The sequence below is a fragment of the Struthio camelus genome, chromosome 31 (genome assembly GCF_040807025.1).
Source record: "Struthio camelus isolate bStrCam1 chromosome 31, bStrCam1.hap1, whole genome shotgun sequence".
In the NCBI taxonomy this organism is placed as follows: domain Eukaryota; kingdom Metazoa; phylum Chordata; class Aves; order Struthioniformes; family Struthionidae; genus Struthio; species Struthio camelus.
Window position 1 is genome coordinate 2,669,541 of NC_090972.1, and position 18,026 is coordinate 2,687,566.

At 53.8% G+C, this 18,026-nt stretch overlaps 1 pseudogene; it reads left to right on the top strand.

The window, feature by feature from the left end:
- Nucleotides 1-953, top strand: LOC138062995 (olfactory receptor 14A16-like; annotated as a pseudogene).
- The last annotated feature ends 17,073 nt before the right edge of the window (nt 954-18,026 follow it).

The following is an 18,026-nucleotide window of genomic DNA, read 5'->3' on the forward strand; positions in this document are numbered from 1 at the left end:
ATGTCCAACAGCAGCTTCCTCACCGAGTTCCTCCTCCTGGCATTTGCAGACAAACGGGAACTGCAGCTCTTGCACTTCTCCCTCTTCCTGGGCATCTACCTGGCTGCCCTCTTGGGCAACATCCTCATCATCTCAGCCGGAGCCTGCAACCACCACCTCCACACCCCCATGTACTTCTTCCTTCTCAAGCTCTCCATCCTGGACTTTGGCTCCATCTCCACCACTGTCCCCACATCCATGGCCCATTCCCTCAGGGACACCAGGGCCATTTCCTACTCAGGATGTGCTGCCCAGGTCTTTTTTCTCTTCTTCTTCATTGGAGCAGAATATTTTCTTCTCACTCTCATGGCCTATATTGCCATCTGCAAAACCCCTGCACTATGGGAGCCTCCTGGGCAGCAGAGCTTGTGTCAAAATGGCTGCAGCTGCCTGGGGCAGTGGCTTTCTCTCTGCGGTGCTGCACACTGCAAACACATTTTCACTCCCACTCTGTGACGGTAATATTGTGGACCAGTTCTTCTGTGAAGTTCCCCAGCTCCTCCGGCTCTCCTGCTCTGACTCCTACCTCAGGCAAAGCTGCGGTTACTGTGGTTAGTGTCTGTGTAGCTTGTGGGGGTTCTGTGTTCGTTGTTCTGGCCTACGTGCAGATCTTGACGGCTGTGCTGAGGATTCCCTGTGAGCAGGGCCAGCACAAAGCCTTTTCCATGTGCCTCCCTCACCTGGCTGTGGTCTCCTTGTTTGTCAGCACGGGCATGTTTGCCTACCTGAAGCCCCCATCCATGTCCTGCCCAGCTCTGGATCTGGTGGTGGCCGTTCTGTACTCAGTGGTGCCTCCAGCAGTGAACCCTCTCATCTAGGGCATGAGGAACAAGAAGCTCAAAGAGGCTGTGTGGAAACTGATTGACTTGACATTTTTCAGCAGCAAGAAACTGCCCATCTTCTTCTGCCAATGACTCCCAGCATCTCATGAGAGACCAGGCCTGGTCATGATTCCTCTTTTTTTCCTTTTTTTGTAGGGGAGGGGGCTTTTTTTTTTTTTTGCCAGTGTTAGTTTCATCCAGAAAGAAATGTTGTTATCCCTCTCACTTCTACTTAAGCATCTACCTGTTTGTGTGCCCCATTTGTGTAAATGGAGGAACTAGGCTCCTAGGGTAATTAAACAAAGGAAAGGAACCTGCAGCAACTCTCTTTGTCTCAGGTGTTTTCTCTGGATAACTTCTCTGGTAAGCTCACTCAGTGGTGCATGTGTGCAGAGGACAAGGAGAGCAGAAGATTCTGGGTGGGGGAGAGCGACTAAAATGCCATCTCCTTAGTGTGGTGCCTGAACACTGAGCTCTTCTTCCAAAGCTAGAGTCACAAATCTGGCCAAGGAATGCTATCCCAAAAGGGCTTGTTGCTTTCTGGGGTTCTCCATGGGCTCAGGGTGATGCGATCTGAGTCCCAGTGTTAACAGGTTACGCACTTAAGGACTGGCTTCCTTTACCAGCTTGTACACATGATTCCATCTTTTCTGCAATATGAAGGATGGTAGCTTGGGGATCCCTCAGCTGGCAAGCCTGAGTCTTGAGGCGCACACTTGCAGAGCTGCATAGAACCACCCACTCCCAAGGAAGGACTGTTTGATCTGTAGTACGGAAAAAAGGCATCCAAAAAGATCTTGAGCATCTCTGAATTGCTGCTGGGGTAGGGAAGAGAAGACGCCATCCATTACAGATGAAACAGCCATTCCGGGGATGTAAGGAGGGTGAGATAATCTCAGAATGGGAGATAGCTGCTCCAAGGGTCATCTTCCCAAGCCTTGCACGAAGGGAGGAGTGCAGGAAGGAGGAGTGTGTGAGGTGGACCACGCTACACAGCCAAGCCGTGGTATTAGGAACTCTGAATATGATAATATCAGCAATGATTGGTTAAACACGATAGGGTTATTCCCTCCCAGGAAAACTCTAATAGCTTTGCAACTGTGGGCTAATGTATACACAACCAGGCAATTCCTGGCCTGGGGAAAAGGGGAAATCCCCAAGAGAGGCTGAAGACATTGTCCTGCAGAATGGCACACCTGCTTGCACACTATCCAGGGCCAGCTATGATGTAGACTGAATGTCGAAGCTCAGCTACTGGAGGGATCCACATTGTACCTATGCGTGCATATACATATTTATACACACACTTTACATATATATATATATGTACATACATACATACATACATACATACATATATACACACATATATATATATATATTTCCTGCTAACAGACCTTCATCCTGATCAGCCAGAAGGGAACAGGATGAATGCTGTTCGTGCGAGTGCTGAGTATATCCGCCTGCGTTGACCTGGGTGGCCAGCCAAGCAGACATGGAGTACAGGGTGAGCTGCCTGTGGGGAAAGGAGGCTCAGCCTCGCTGCTGCAGAGACTGGGCAGCCACGGCTGCAGTCACCACTGCCAGGCGGGCTGGGGGAATGCAGCTCCTAGAGACAGCTGCAGAAAGCCCTAGCAATGCAGAAGGAAGGAGGTGAGACCTGGAGCCAGCTGGATCGGGCAACCCCTCACAGGCAGGATTTGAATCCCTGAGTGCAGTGCACCAAGCTTAGCAGCCCCCTGGCTTTTCCGTGGAGACACAACCTCAGCACAGTGCTGCAGTTTACGATTGGGTTTCCAGAGCAGAGACGGACAAGCTTTGAGAGCTCTTTCTGTAGGAGATGGGATGCCAACAAGTTTCCTGTCTCCAGGGCTGCCTCCAGTTCCCTCTTCCAGATAATTCCCAGCTTACCCAGTTGAGCAAATTCAGGTTCTTTCCCATGCTTATTCCTACACATTGATGCCCACTTTTTCAAGCTCTTTTACCCTCGTTTCCTACTTTCCTGTGGTTTTGGTTTTTGTAAAGCGTGGAGGAAGAAGGAAGAGGAGCACCAGAGCCTGAACAGGGCCTTCAGCCCTGGCCCCTCACGTTCAGAGACTGATGCTCTCCCACGTGAGCATCCAGATCCTTTGGAGGTGCTTGGCCTCAGGCAGGAGATGGCAGCAGAGATTGCAGCTCAAGGCAGGGCTTTGGGGTAGGACTGACAGCTGGAGGCTATACCAGGCTAGGCAGGTAATTTGGATGTTGGTATTTGAAGAAAACTCACCTGGAGACAGGCTTCCACCTGGCAGGCTTATTGCCAACAGTTTTGTTCAGGTGGGATGTTGACTCACTCCAGGTTTTGAATTCCCCTGGAGGAAAATACATAGATGGTTAGAAGGCAAGTGCTATCTCCTCCTGGGAACTGAGCCCAACTGGGAAAGTGGGAGGGCCAAATCCTGACTGCTCTACCGTTGAGGTGGAGTTCTTGGAGGGGGCTTTGGATGTGCCTAAGCCGAGGACACACATCTGACCCTTTGGCAGGGTGCTCAGAGTATGAGTAGGATGTACTGCTGACAGCACAGAGGTGGCTCTGGTGGCTCTGGTGTGGGGCACAGCTGCTCCAAGCAGCTCCCTATTACTGAACCCATGCCACAATTTTGGTCCCCCTAAGCTGCTCCCTGTTATTCCTCCCATGACGTGGGGTTAGTCCCCCTGAGCTGCTCCCTATTCCTCACCCCATTTCTTGGCGTCAGTCCCCCTCGGCTGCTTCCTACTCCTCATCCCATGCCACAGTTTTGCTCCCTCCAAGCTGCTCCCTATTGCTCACCCTGTGCCACATTGCCAGAGGGAGAAGTCAGAGCCCTTTTCCCATCGGGGCATGCAGAGAGGGGCTGGGAGGTGACAGGATGGGTGGCCATAGCAAGGCCTCCTCCCAGCCAAGGGTGGGTGAGAGTCTCTGCAAACACCTTCTAAGCAGGGCCACAGCCCTGTGAGGGGGACGCTGACGGCCCTTCCTGACTTCCCCCAGGACCACTTTTGGGTCACTGGGGTCTGTCCATGCTCTAAAGCCCCTTGGCCAGGAGGAGCATAGGACAGAGCATAGGACAGAGTGATTAGTAAAAGAGGGGTGGCAAGCCAGACTTTGACAGACGCCACCAGACTATCTCGGTCTGGGTGGCTTCAGTATTTATTTATTTATTTATTTACTTTTTTACCTGCAGAAAATTATGCCCATTTAGTTGCTTTGAAATCCGTTTCAGAGCATTTTTCTGAGTTTCTATACACACCATTGCCCCCACCCCTCCATAGCCTGCTCTTGAGCAGAGTTTGATCACATTGCTTGTATTCTCACCAGATACCTTTCCAAATGTTCTCTTCTGCTCTGGAAATTGTGTTTCAAAGCAGCTTGGAGAGAGGATGTCACCAGATGTCCCTCAGCACCCTGGCTGTTGTCTGTGCTTGTATCACCCTGAGGCCTGTGACCCTCAAACCACCATGAAGGATGTTTCCAAAGCAACTCGGAAAGTTTTAGCTGGTTTGCTTTTCAGTGCCTTGAAAGATGGTGAAAGACCAGTCCTACCACTTGTCTTTGCTATAACACTACTCATAGCCCAGGATGAGCAGTTCCTAAATGTCAGCTTTGGTGGTGCCACCACTTTAGATGCCCTTGCCTGAGTCCTTCCACCTGTCTGGTTCATGTTCAAGCATCACCTCCTCCGGGCTCAAGGTCGGTGCATCCCTCTGAGTAAGAAGTCCAGCAAAGCGGGCAGGAGACCTGCATGGATGAGCAAGGAGCTCCTGGCAAAACTCCAACAGCAGAAGGAAGTCTACAGAAAGTCGAAAAGGGGACAGGCCACTTGGGAGGAATACAGGGACGTTGTCAGAGTGTGCAGGGATGCGACAAGGAAGGCCAAGGCCCATTTGGAATCAAATCTGGCAAGGGATGTCAAGGACAACAAGAAGGGCTTCTACAAATACACCTATAGCAAAAGGAAGACTCGGGAAAACGTGGGCCCACTGCTGAATGGGGGCAGGTGCCCTGGTGACGAAGACTACAGAGAAGGCAGAGTTATTGAATGCTGCCTTTGCTTCAGCCTTGACTGCTAAGGCCAGTCCTCAGGAACTCCAGACCCTGGGGACAAGAGAGAAAGTCTGGAGAAAGGAAGACTCTCCCTTGGTGGAGGAGGATCAGGTTAGAAATCTTTTGTCCAAACTTGACATCCATAAATCCATGGGCCCTGATGGCATGCAACCACGAGTGCTGAGGGAGCTGGCGGATGTTATCGCTAGGCCACTCTCCATCATCTTTGGAAAGTCCTGGAGATCAGGAGAGGTGCCTGAGTCCTGGAAGAAAGCCAGCATCACCCCAGTCTTCCAAAAGGGCAAGAAGGAGGAGCCAGGAAACTACAGGCCTGTCAGCTTCACCTCCATCCCTGGAAAGGGGATGGAACAGCTCCTCCTGGAGGTCATCACTAAGCATGTGGAGGACAAGAAGGTGATCAGGAGTAGTCAGCATGGATTCACCAAAGGGAAATCATGCTTGACCAATCTGATAGCCTTCTAGGATGGAATGAGTGGCTGGGTAGATGAGGGGAGAGCAGCGGATGTTGTCTTCCTGGACTTCAGCAAGGCTTTTGACACAGTCTCCCATCACATCCTCCTAGGTAAGCTCAGGAAGTGTGGGCTAGATGAGTGGACAGTGAGGTGGATGGAGAACTGGCTGGATGGCAGAGCTCAGAGGGTTGTGGTCAGTGGTGCAGAGTCTAGTTGGAGGCCCGTAGCTAGTGGTGTCCCCCAGGGGTCAGTCCTGGGTCCAGTCTTGTTCAATGTATTTATTCATCAATGACCTGGAGGAAGGGACAGAGTGCACCCTCAGCAAGTTTGCTGATGATACTAAACTGGGAGGAGTGGAGGCTACACCAGAAGGCTGTGCTGCCATTCAGAGGGACCTGGACAGGCTGGAGAGATGGGCAGAGAGGAACCTCCTGAAATCCAACAAAGGCAAGGGCAGGGTCCTGCACCTAGGCAGGAATAACCCCATGCACCAGTACAGGCTGGGGGCTGACCTGGTGGAAAGCAGCTCTGCCGAGAAGGACCTGGGAGTGCTGGTGGACAACAAGTTAAACATGAGCCAGCAGTGTGGCCTTGTGGCCAAGAAGGCCAATGGGATCCTGGGGTGCATTAGGCAGAGTGTTGCCAGCAGGTGGAGGGAGGTGCTCCTGCCCCTCTCCTCAGCCCTGGGGAGGCCTCACTTGGGAGTACTGTGCCCAGTTCTGGGCTCCTCAGTACAGGAGAGACATGGAGCAACTGGAGTGAGTCCAGCGAAGGGCTATTAAGATGGTGAAGGGACTGGAGCCTCTCTCCTCTGAAGAAAGGCTGAGGCAGCTGGGCCTGTTGAGCCTGGAAGAGAGAAGACTCAAGGGGGATCTGGACACTGTGCATAAATACCTGAAGAGAGGGTGTCAAGAGGATGAGGCCAGCCTCTTCTCCGTGGTGCCCAGCAATAGGATGAGAGACAGTGGGCGCAAAATGAAACACAGGAAGTTCTCTTTGAACATGAGGAAAAGTTTCTTTACTGTGAGAGTTACTGAGCACTTGTTGGGGTTTGCAGTTCACCTTTATTTGACCTCCATCAGACTGCCCAGCCCTGGTTGGGATTCCCGCCAGTGTCCGTTTAAACTCATTGGTGAGGAGAGGTCACATGTTACTAGGGTCCCTGGCTGTCCATCACCAGGAGCTTTCCAGAAGAGAGGCGGAAACCAGGCTTGGCATGACTACGCCCACAATTGGCCCTTGGTATAAAAGGTGGCTGCTGGTGCCACAGGGGAGCTTCTGGGGGCTGCCGGAGTTGGTGGTGGTAACTGAAGAAAGAAGAGAAGAACCGAGAAGGAGCATGGCTGCGGGACAGCCGTCATTGGGAGCAAAAGCACCGGGTAGGAAGACGAGTGCTCCTTCAGTGCTCCCCCGCCCACTCCCTCCTGGTAGGGGACGCCGGACCAGGACAAGCCCGCCGGAGTCCACCACTCCTGAGCAGCTGCACGAGGTGTTGTAAGTTAACCACTACAGGCTTTGTTCCCGGGGGTCGGCATACCTCATTGGTGTGGCCGGATCGCAAATACGGGTTGTACCTGAACACGGTTTTATACCGAGGATCAGCACACCCACCCACCCACCTACCCACCCAGTGTGGCTAGATCACTTCTACGGGCTTTGTTCCCGGGGATTGGCACGCCTGTCCAGCAGGGCCTGATCAGGGCCATGCCCCCCACCCCCCAGCCCCCGCACCCCTTCTCTTTTTTTATAAAGGCACGTCAATATCATTCATAATTTCATTTGCTGTGAAACCTTATTTGCTTTGTTGTTATTTTTCCTGGAAGCTCCCACTAAATACCATTGTATATAGTTACTATATGTTTGTCTTGACTGTTTACCATTGTATAGTTACTGCATGTTTGTATTGATTGTTTAACTGAACTGAGGAGAATAATCAGTTTTCCCACAATGCCCTTCAATTGGTGTGGGCGCTCCTCTGCTATGGACCGGGACAGCACTGGAAGAGGTTGCCCAGAGCGACGGTGGAGTCTCCATCCTTGGAGATGTTCAAAAGGCATCTGGACGCAAAGTGGGGCAAGGCGCTCTAGCTGGCCCTGCTTGAGCAGCGGGGTTGGACTAGATGTTCTCCAGAGATCCCTTCCAACCTCAAGCATTCTGGGATTCTGTGAAAGCCCCAAACCCTGCACGGATGCCTGAAGCCTAAGGCCTAAGCTGCTCCCTGACAGCCCCTAACCGTCCAGCTGCCTTGTAAGACTAGCTGGAAGGCGTTTGGGGCCGGGGAGGCAGAGGAAGGGCAGGGTGTGTGGGGTGCTGGAGAGAAAGCACACAGGGAGGTGAGAGGGAAGGGGAAGGGCAGGGGAGAGGGAGCTGGAGGTGAAGGTGTGAGGGCTGGGCTGTAGGTGGTGAGGTCAGTTGTGCTGCAGGAAGCTGCTTGGTGAGGAAGCAGCAGGCTGGCCTGGGGAGGTGCTCAAGTGAAGGGCGAGGGGTAGCTCAGGAGGGCCGAGAGTAACTCGAGAGTAACTCGGGAGTAACTATGACTCTCTCAAGTTTGCCTCTGCCCCAGTGTGCAGTGTTACAGTTGCTTCCTCCCTATCGACTGGCCTCACTGACCACTCGATAGTACTTCGAGGTGAATCAAAATTTTGATTGCGGATAATTGGCTTACTTGCAGTCCAGAGCCCTTGGCCTAGGGGCCGCTTTCAGGCATACCAGTTGAACTTGGGGGATTGGTTCTTCTGGCGTATACCGAACCCCCACAGACATGTTTGACAACCTAGTAAGACCATGGGTTGTGAATTTCGTATCAGTAGGCACCCAGACAGGTGAGTTCCCTGTCGATGTCACGGCCGTTAGGCCGGTGACTTTAACATCAAATGGGTGGCCTGCTGTGACCCAAAATTTGACATTTTACAATTCGGCTTATGACTCTTGGGATGGGAGTATTCCCAGACCAAGTTTGGATTGCGTTAAAGATCTGCCAGAGGTTTATGAGGCTCTGGAGTCCCCTGTCGCGTCGCCCCCGGTACCCCGGGCTGATGAAGCCCGGGGGGAGGTGCCGGCAGGAGTGGGCCTGGAGTCTCCCTCTGATAAAGCAATCCTACCGGCTATGGTGACCCCTATCCTTGACTCCGGGGGGGGAGCAACTGACGGCACGCCAGTTGTTAAGATCCCAGATGAACATCCAGCATGTCCATGCTGTGGAGTCAAGGTAGGGAAAATTGCGGCCTTGACAGAACATCTGCGGAGGGCCCACGGTCGGCGACGGGTGCTTTTTCAGTGTTCCCGGTGTGGGAGACTGAACGAGAAACATCATAGCATTGCCTGCCACTTCCCGAAGTGCCGCGGAACCCTGGGTGAAGGGGAAGATGAAGAGGCCTCGGAGGCCGCCCTCCCGTGGAGCTGTGAGGACTGCGACCGAAAGTTCAAGACCAAAAGCGGCCTTTCCCAACATAAGCGTCTTGTTCACCCAGGAACTAGGAACAGGGAAAGGATCGAGGCGTCTCGCGGAAGAGGAAAGGGATTGAGGGGTATGCATAAGAGCATACCTCTGGTCTGAAGAAGAGACGGCTCTGCTGAGAGAGTTAGAACAGAAGTTTAAAGAAGCACGGAATATTAATAAGCTGATTTCTGAACATTTGCCTACAAAATCGGCGAAGCAGATCAGTGATAAGAGACGGCAGCTGGCGGCTGGTGCCAAAGGATTCGCGTCGCCGCGAAAAGCTGCGGGTCCGTGCGAAGGGGAGGTACCGGTTGAGAGAGTGAAGATTGAATTGATTAGGGTGGAATACAGGAAGATTATCGCAGAGAAGGTCCGAGGGGCCTCTCTCACCCCTGGTTTGAAGAGCGCATTCGAGAGGGCTTTGGAGGGTGTGGAGGAAGACCTTCGGAACATCGTCGATGAAACATCGGAGGAGTGGTTGACGCAGCTGGTGGGACATACCGCTGCAGTGAAATTGAAACATCGCAAGAAGTACCGAGTGAAACCCGCGCCGAGGAAGGTGGAGAGGAGATGGATGAAGAATAGGGCGCTGAGAAGAGGCCAGTACCTGCGATACCAGCGGCTTTTTGAGATAGATCGTAGAAAGCTTGCTGGTATCATTTTGGATAACATTGAGAGTATTAAGTGTCCCCTCCTGATGGATGTGCTGTATTGCACGTTCAGAAGGAAGTGGGAGGAGGTCGGCCCCTTCGCTGGTCTCGGTACGTTCTGTAGTGCCGGAGAAGCAGACAATTCTGCATTCAAGAGGATGATCTCCCCCGCGGAGGTCAGGAAGAACATTGCGGAAATGAATAAGAGCTCCGCCCCGGGCCCGGATGGGTTGACCTTGGGAGACGTCGTCAAATTAGACCCCCAAGGCACCCAGTTAGCTGAATTATTCAATCTGTGGCTGCTGGCCGGGAAGATTCCAGATGGAATCAAAGAATGTAGAACGATCTTAATACCCAAGTCTGCTGATCCTAGTCTACGAGGGGACATTAACAACTGGCGGCCCATCACCATCGGGTCGGTCATCATGCGCTTGTTCTCTCGAATTTTGACGGCACGCCTGCGACGAGCATGTCCGATTAACAGCCGCCAAAGGGGCTTTATTTCAGCCCTGGGCTGCGCGGAAAATCTGAAGCTCCTCCAGACGCTCATCAAGCACGCCAAGAGAGACCATAAGGCGTTAGCAGTAGTCTTCGTGGACTTGGCGAAAGCCTTCGACTCGGTCCATCATCAACACATCCTTCGAGTCCTCGAACAAAAAGGCTTGGATGATCATGTGATCAGTATCATCGCCGATTTGTACTCCAACTGTGTGACTCGGCTGGAGGTGGGTGAGGCGTCCTGCGAGGGAATTAAGATCCTCACCGGGGTAAAGCAAGGAGATCCAATGTCCCCGCTTCTGTTCAACCTCTCAGTGGACCCGTTGTTATGTAGATTGGAGGATTTAAAGAACGGATTCAAGTATGGAGATTGCTCTGTGTCATCTTTGGCGTTCGCGGACGATCTAGTCCTTTTGAGTGACTCGTGGGAAGGCATGAAGAAGAACATCAGTGCGGTTGAGGAGTTTTGTCACCTATCCGGGCTACGTGTGCAAGCCAAGAAATGCCACGGTTTTATGATCAGGCCCACGAAAGACTCGTTCACGGTTAACAACTGCGAGACGTGGACAATCGATGGCATTCCGCTCAACATGATCGAGCCCGGCAGCTCCGAGAAGTATTTGGGCCTGGGGGTGGATCCTTGGGTGGGTCTTCCCCGTCCGGAGCTGCAAGAAAAACTGAGCACATGGGTTAAGAACATTGGGGTAGCCCCGCTTAAACCGCTTCAGAAAGTAAAGATCTTGAGGACGTACGCCATCCCACGGCTGCTCTATGCAGCGGATCAGTCCGGGGTTAACGCCACTTACCTCCACTCCCTGGACCTAATGATAAGATCAGCGGTGAAGAGCTGGCTTCACTTACCTTCCAGTACTTGTGATGCCATCTTATACGCCAGCTATAAGGACGGCGGTCTCGGAATCGCGCGGCTGGCGAGCCAGATTCCGAACATCCAGGCTCGTCGGCTTCATCGTGTCGCCCAGTCCTCCGACAACATCACGAGGACCGTGGTCCTCGAGGAAGGCATCCAGAAGGAGTTTGAGAAGGTATGGATCGCCGCAGGAGGAAGGGCGGACAAGATTCCCTCTATTGGGGAGGAGTCCCCTTTGGTCATCCCCGCTGCCCTGGAAGGTGACGAGACGAGATCCGAGTGGGAAATTCCTGCTCCCAAGGTCATCTACCCTGCTCCTAGTAAATGGAGAAAGAAAGAACTCGAGAACTGGGCCAATCTAATATCTCAAGGCCGCGGCATCAGAAATTTTGAAAATGATGCCATTAGCAATGATTGGCTGGTTCATTACCGGGGCATTCCTCATAGGAAGCTAATAATAGCGTTACAGCTTCAAGCCAATGTCTATCCCACTCGGGAGTATTTGGCTCGGGGCTTGGGAGAGGGTGCTCCTAAGGGGTGCAGGCATTGTCCTGCAGAATGGGAGACTTGTGCCCATATCATCGGCTACTGTCCTGCTGTGCAAGACGCCCGGATTAAGAGACATAATGTCTTATGTGGTTTGCTGGCTGAAGAAGCCAAGAAACTGGGGTGGGAGATATTTATTGAACCCCACCTCAGGGGACAGGACAACGAGCTCTTCAAGCCAGACCTGATTGTGGTAAAGGAGGGCCGGGCGAGGGTGGTGGACGTTACTGTCCGTTTTGAAAGTAATTTGTCAACTTTAGGTGACGCAGCAGGAGAGAAAGTCCGAAAATACCAACATTTGGACGAACAAGTCAGAAGTTTGACAAGAGCTGGGGAGGTCCAATTCCTAGGGTTTCCGCTTGGAGCAAGAGGGAAGTGGTATGCTGGCAATGACGCTCTCCTCGCCGACCTTGGACTCTCCGGAAGCCGCATGAAGAAGATAGCGAGGCTCTTCTCGCGGACAGCTCTCCTATCTTCTGTGGATATACTACACATCTTTGCGAGTAAAGGTAAGATGTGTTAGTTTTAATTTAATATGACTAATTGTACGCCTTCTTCGGAAAGGCAACAGTAAAATTCTTCACACAGACGACTGAGCTTGCTCTGTCTTCTGTACCTGTTGAAATTTGCTATTGCCCAGCTCCCTATGTGGTTTGAGCTTCGCTTTTGGGACTTTGTGATCTCGTCCCCATATGACTACTAATTTTGACATGGGCAGACGGGCCGCCTGTCATCCCAACCCGGAAAAGGTGCCCTAGAATTTCTATGGTTCGTAAAATAGGGCCATAGTTACTGACTGGGCTGAGCTGCAGAGGCAACTCCTCCTCGTGGTCCCGCTGGATGCCCACTCGTGGGTAACCAAGTTTGCCTCTGCCCCAGTGTGCAGTGTTACAGTTGCTTCCTCCCTATCGACTGGCCTCACTGACCACTCGATAGTACTTCGAGGTGAATCAAAATTTTTCGATTGTGGATGATTGGCTTACTCGTGGTCCAGAGCCCTTGGCCTAGGGGCTGCTTAAAGGCACACCAGTTGAACTTGGGGGCTGGTTCTTCTGGCATGTTTTTAACTCCCGCAGTCATGTTTGACAACCTAGTAAGACCATGGGTTGTCAATTTCATGTCAGTGGGCACCCAGATGGATGAGTTTCCCATTGATGTTGCTGCCGCTAGGCCAGCGACTTTAACATCAAATGGGTGGCCTGTCATTTCACAGAATCTGACATTTTATAACTCGGATTATGACCCTTGGGATGGGACTATTCCCGGACCAAGTCTCGATTGCGTGAAAGATCTGCCAGAGGTTTAGGAGGCTTTGGAATCCCCGGTCGGCTCACCCGTGGTAGGCCGGACTGATGAAGCCCAGGGTGGAGGCGATGGCGGGAGAGGTTCTGGAGTCTCCCTCTCGCAAGGCAATCTTACCAGCTTTGGCGACCCCTATTCTTGACTCCAGGGGGGAGCAGCTGACGGTGGCACGCCGGTTGTGAAGATCCCAGATGAACATCCAGCATGTCCATGCTGTGGAGTCAAGGCAGGAAGAATTGGGGCGTTGACTGAACATCTGCGGAGGGCCCATGGTCGGCGACGAGTGCTATTTCAGTGTTCCCGGTGTGGGAAGCTGAACGAGAAACATCATAGCGTTGCCTGCCGCTTCCCGAGGTGCCGCGGAACCCTGGGGGAAGTAGAAGATGAGGACTCGGAGGCCCCTCTCCCATGGAACTGGGAGGAATGCGACTGGGCGTTCAAGATGAAGAGCGGCCTTTCCCAACACAAACGTCTCGTTCACCCGAAGACTAGGAATAGAGAAGGGATTGAGGCGTCTTGTGCGAAGGGAAAGGGACTGCGAGGTATGCCCAAGAGTATTTGGTCGGAGGAAGAGAGGGCTCTGCTGAGGGAGCTGAAACAGAGGTTCAGAGAGGCACGAAACATCAATAAGCGGATTTCTGAGCATTTGCCCAGAAAATTGATAAAGCAATTCAGTGATAAGAGACAGCAGCTGGCGGCTGGTGCCAAAGTATTCACATTGCCGAAAAGAGCTGGCAGTCCATCTTGGTATGTTCCGGCATGTGAGGACATGGAGGGCTGCGAGACGTCGGCCAAGAGAGAAGCCACGTTTTGTGGAGGTAAGGGGTCTTGGGGGAATGGTGCTGCAGGTGGCCAGGGACTGGTGGCCTGTGGGAGGCCCCTACCCAAAGCCTGACCCCTAACCTGAAGCCCTACCCTTCTGCCTTGCCTCCTTGCCCTCTCTCTTTGCTAAGGCCAAAGCCAAAGTGCTATGATGAAGCCTGAATCTCTGCCCCATGACCCTAACTCTTTGCCTGTGCCTGAAGCTAATCCCATGCCCTGATCCCTTGCCTTGAAGCACTAGACTGGGCTTTAGCCCTCACTCCTACCCAAACCCACAACCTTCTGCCACAAAACTCTAGCCCATACCCGCAAGCCTGAGCACAAACCCCAAGCCCAACACTCAAGCAGAACCCACAAGCCTTCCCTAATCCCACTAAGCGCAAAGCCCAAAGCCTCCACTGGTGCCTGAGGCCTAAGCCCAAAGCTCCTCCCTCAAAGCCCCTAACTGTCCAGCCCTCTTGTCAGCCTAGCTCAAAGGTATTTGTAGCCTGGGAGGCAGGGCAAGCTCAAGTGCTCAAGTTAAGGGCGAGGGGCAGCGCAGGAGGGCTGAGAGGTTGTGGGAGGATGGAGGAAGAGGCAGGTTGGAGGGAGAGTGCTCGGTTGTTGACAGAGAGGTCCCTTCTGTTTCAGCACGTGGCTGCCCGGGGGGAAGAGGACAGCTGTGAGGACATGAAGGGCTTCCTCATCTGGGACAGAGCGGACCTCTCCAAGAGCATCTCTGTAATAAAAAGCAATCTCCTCAGTTCAGTACCTGAACGCTGGGCTCTTCTTCCAAAGCTGGAGTCACAAATGTTGCCGAGGAATGGTGTCCTTTTAGGGAAGGAGGGTGAGATTCAGGGCTTCCTTGTTGGGCCGTCTGTCCATGGAGACGGTGAATGATCCCAGAGTTACCTCCTGAGGCTGGGCCGCATGTGGTTGGGCTGGTGGCAGACAACCATCCCCCTGGAGAGGAAACAAGGCGCCAGGAGAGCTCAGAGCATTTCTGGGAACAGGAGACAGTGGGAGTGGGCATTGAGTGGAGCCTCACAACACAAGAGACCATTCAAGGTAGTCTCTGAGCGATAAGAGCAAATCAACAAATCTCTGCAATCCTAGGAGAGGCAGTGGAGATCCTACTAGGAGGCTCAGGGAAGGGAGCCTGCAGAGTCATCCATGGCACCCTCTTTGAAACGCCATAGGCTAGGCCCAGTGCAGCCCCATCACACATCTTGTGCCCTTGGCAATGCTCCCACAGCCATAGGAAATGGGAGGCGGGGACTGCCAGCAGCATGATAACCATCCTCTTGGGTCTGCTTTGTGCTCTGACAAGCATGGCCGCTGTGGACTTTCCCCATGGCCTCCTGGCACCACTGTTGTCTCTCTCTGCTGAGCAGCAGTGCCTGCACAGAGCCCTGCAGGGCGCGCAGGGCAGGGGGTCCTGGAATGGCTGGCCAGCCCAGCATGGACACCCTCACCTGGGGAGAGGCTCTGTCTGGGGAGCAAGGAGGTGTCTGGAGGGGAGCAAGGGGGCGGTGGTGAGTGGGACAGGAGGGAATGAGAAAGAGAATCCCGTTTCTGCATCCACCAGCTTGGGGAAGGCTGCTCTGTCAGTGGAGCAGCACAAGTTGCCTGAAGAGCCCCACAGGGACGGGCAGCACTGGTGGAGGGGGGCTTGGGGAGAGGGTTCACTCAAGTGCCCGTGATGGGAACCGGGGTCAGACCCCGTCCAGGGATTGCCAGGCAAGTCCCTAGTGACAAGGCAGGTCTGAGGTCAAGCTGGAAAGACAGGCCACAGGCCAGGGTGCAGATCACCAAAGGCCATGACCAGGCATAGGCATGGCTGTGATGGAGCTGCACACACATCCTCCTACAACAGCATTCAGGCAGGGACTGACCGTCCAGGCGTCAGCTTAAATGGAGCTCCTGGGCCCATAGGCACAAACTGGCTTCAACAACTAGCTACATGCCTTCTCCTCTCATTAGTGGCACACAGGAAGGAGTGAACAAGGTTCCTACTGTCCCTACTTACTATGTCCCTGCCTACTAGACAAGGTAAGAGCCTAAGTTCAAGGAAGAAGGCATCTGTTCTGGCACTGTGGTAACAAAATCCAAATTTGACGTGGCTGATGCCTTGATTCTGCTGAGTGATTCCTGGGAAGGTATGCAGAAAAGCATTTCATTAGGAGGAACCTTCTGTGAGTCCATGGGGCTTATGTCAGAGCCCTGAGTGCACTAAGAAGCCTGAATGGCCCTGAGCAGCTTCCCCTGGGCCCTGACTGGCCAAGACCCCTGCCATGTGACCTGAGTTATGCCCCTGGGCTCCTGGTTCCCTGTCCCTTAGGGAGTGGCATCCCTTGCTTCCCCAGCTCCCTGCACCCTTTCAGGAGCACTGAGCAAGGGAATGGGGGCTCCTCACTCAGGGCAGGCTACTGCTCCCTGCTTCCTCAGAGCCCTTCCCAGCACAGACCAGCCGCTCAGCAGCCATCCCCTGGCTCTCCAGGGTGGCCCTAGCCTGCCTTGCTCCCTTTATGGAGCACAAGGACCTGATTGTCCAGACCCTGAGGACCTCTCTGTGGCTTGTCAGTGTGCAGCTGTGGCTGAGGTAGCCTTGCTGGAGCTCTGGCAGGGCAGTCACTCAGCTGCTGCCTGTCCACTTCCAAGGAGGAAGCTGGGTGAGGAGGATGGCCAGGGTGGCTCCTGCCCAGGGCCTCAGGCAGCTCTCAGACCTGCTTCTCACTGCGCACAGGCACCTCATGGTATGCCTGAGAGTGCCGTGGGAGCCTTGGGGGAGCTCAGCCGTGCTTTTCCTCACGCCCTCCCCCTTAGCACTCCCAAAGGAGGAGCCTATGGAGCAAGGTGCCATGCAAGCTCATCCCAGGAGCAAGAGCACAGATGGAGGGAAGGGGCATGCTTTCACTGTGTGTGGGAGGGGAGGGAGGATGGGGAGGGGGGAGGCCCCTGTGTTGTCCCTTGTCCCAGTAACCCTCCTGCTCCTCTTGGGGCTGTGTGCCCTTGAGCCTCACTTCCCCATGCCCCTTACTGCCCTCCCGCAGGGGTGCGCCATCCAAACCATTGCCCTGGTGGGCTCAGGGGCTTCCCACCCTCTTGTGGCCTCTGAGTTTGTCCCGAGTGCCCATATCCTTACCTAGCCTCTGCTGACACCTCACCACAGTCACTGCAGGAGATGGGAGCATGCTTGCACTTCCCTGTGGGAGGCTGTTACTTGGAGGGTGAGGGTCAGAGACAGCCCTGGTGGCCTCATGGAACTGTTCCCCAGCTACAGCACCGCACAGGGCTGCCCCTAGAAAGGCCCGTGTTCCTGGTGCGGTGCTGCACCACACCAGCAGTTGTCTGGCTGCATGGCTGCCATGATGGCGTCTGAAGGGAGCTGTCTGCGGTGACCTCCTGTTGTGCAGTGACCAAGCAATGGAACTGCACAAGAGTGGTGCCAAGTACAGCAGCCCTGCAGCATAGTGGTGCCCTCAGCACAGCACAGCCTCAGCACCAAGGTCCCTGCCTCACTGCAGCTGCCACCAGGGCCACAGCCTGCAGCTCTGACTCCCCCAGGTGTCAAGACCATACCTTCTCCTGGACGTCCCTGGCAATGCTCCTAGGTGAGTGCAGCGACTGTGCGGATCTTTTCAGAAAGAAGGGTGCAGAAACCCTACCACTCCCTTGCTGCTGCTTTTCTCTTCTTGTTTTTTTTTCTTTAATGTGGGGGGTGGGGGAGAAGAAAGGATGGCCCTGTGGAGATTACAGGGGGCTGAACGCCATGGGAGTAAAGAACTGGCAGCCCCGTTTCTCTTAGCAGTGCTCTTGGAATGCCTACAGGGGACTCGCTTGTTCATAAAGCTGGGCCTGCAAGACGGGGCCAGTATGTTGTCAATGATGTGCTGGAGGAATTGCTTGATGCCTGTGTTCTGGCATAACTGCCACGTGCCCTCCTGAGCTGGCAGCCCCTGCTACTGTGCAAGGGATGTAGCTGCTTTTGGCATGTGTTACCTTGTGTGGGCAGTTCTTGAGGCAGGACTATTCCTCCTGCAGCTCCCAGAAGAGCTCTCCTCTGGCAGAGGACTTCTTGGTGGACGCCAGAAGCACAAGCACCTTCTGCACAATGGAAATGGGCACTGAGCAGAGTCCCCTTCCTAGGCCACCTAGACCCCAGCTGGCCTTTTGCTGGAGAAGCAGCTGCCTCAGACCGAGCCATTGGGGCCACCATGTCCCAGAGGGTTGCCCCAAAGCAAGAACTCTACCCTTGGGCCTTCTTCTCTAGGCAGCTCCCTCCCACTGAGGGCAAGTAGGATTCTGGGGACAAGGCGGCTCTGGTGATCGAAGCTGCCTTTGAGGGGTGGCAGCACCTTCTCAAGGGAGCGGAAGAATGGACAGTGGTGCTCACCAAGCCCTGTATCTTCTCTTGCTGTTGGGGAATGAAGGGCCTCTCTCGCCAGGAGGACAACCGAGATTTGGATGCACACCTTGCCTGTGAAGGCCCTGTGCTTTTTCCTTGCAGATGCTTCCTCACTGCC